Here is a 1,527-nt window from a genome sequence, read left to right as displayed (position 1 = left end):
TTTTTTTTTTTTTATCAAAACAGACTTTTATTATTATTTTTATTTTTTTTAATTACTACTTTTATAATGCAGTAAATTTTACTGTCTCAGACACCAATATTTAATCATAAAATGTATCTTAAAATATTATAATTATAATTAATTAATAATTATAATTTATGCATTTAGCAGACACTTTTATCCAAAGCGACTTACAGTGCATTCAGGCTATACATTTTTTACCAGTATGTGTGTTCCCTGGGAATTGAACCCACAACCTTTTTGTGCTGCTAACACAATGCTCTACCACTGAGCCACAGGAACACCATATTAATATTTTAATTATTAACATTTAAACCAAAACAGTTTAAACCATAATTTAAACAAAGAGTGGAACAATCACAGACAATTTCAATATTGTTAAAATGCAATAATGCTGTTATGCATAAATTTTATTGTCTCAGGCCTAGATATTTTTATTATAAAATGTTAAAATATTATAACATTTTAATTATGAACATTTTAAACCATAATTGAAACAGAGTGAAAGAATCACAAACCATTTCGATATTGTGTTAAAATGCAATAATGCGGTTACGTATTAATTTTATTGTCTCAGATAGTTAAGCATAAAATTTGAAAATATATCATAAAGTTTACATTTTAATTAACATTTTAAACCATAACACTTTAAACCATATTCTAAACAAAGAGTGAAAGAATCACAAACTATTTTGATATATATTGTGTTCAAATGCGATATGTCAACAAATCAAGAACAATCTAAGTTATCACTTGTGAATAAAATATATTTTGTATTGTGTGCCATTTCTAAACGACACTTTTCATTTTTGTCGGTTATGCAAAAAGTAGGAAAACATTTTGTAATTTGTAGCAGAATATGCTAGGTATGAAAATCAACCTTACCAAAAAAATTAAAAATAAAGTAAAAAAATTTAATAAATAGGCCCCTAAGTGTAAATCAATCAGTCAATCAAACAATCACAGTATGAATGATGATTTGAGATGTAATGGAAATTACATATTGGTTCACTTACTGGTTTAGTTTTAGGTTCATATCCATCACCATGGTTCATGCTATAGGTAACTGAACCAAGACTTCCTTGTTTGGGTATAGTTGATCATAAAGACATAAAATATCACCTTGATAATAGAATCCCATACAAATGACGCAGGCAGTTTCTTATAATTTTCCATGATCCCTCTGATTGTCATTTCTATGCCCTCTGTCCTGAATTTTTCCTCCTCAGTTTCCTCTCTGACATTAAAATTTTTAAAGTCCTGTTTTGGATTCAATACAAAAAAGCTCTACAGACACATCTGTGACATGATTGATTAGCACAAACGCCCTCTGTCCTGAATTTTTCCTCCTCAGTTTCCTCTCTGACATTAAAATTTTTAAAGTCCTGTTTTGGATTCAATACCAAAAAGCTCTACAGACACATCTGTGACATGATTGATTAGCACAAACAATAATTTTTATGCACCTTCCAGATTTGCTAATTATGTTTAATGTACTTATGTACA

Source organism: Sinocyclocheilus anshuiensis, unplaced genomic scaffold (assembly GCF_001515605.1).
Source record: "Sinocyclocheilus anshuiensis isolate Anshui unplaced genomic scaffold, SAMN03320099.WGS_v1.1 scaffold719, whole genome shotgun sequence".
Taxonomy (NCBI): Eukaryota; Metazoa; Chordata; class Actinopteri; order Cypriniformes; family Cyprinidae; genus Sinocyclocheilus; species Sinocyclocheilus anshuiensis.
This window is presented reverse-complemented; position numbering follows the sequence as displayed.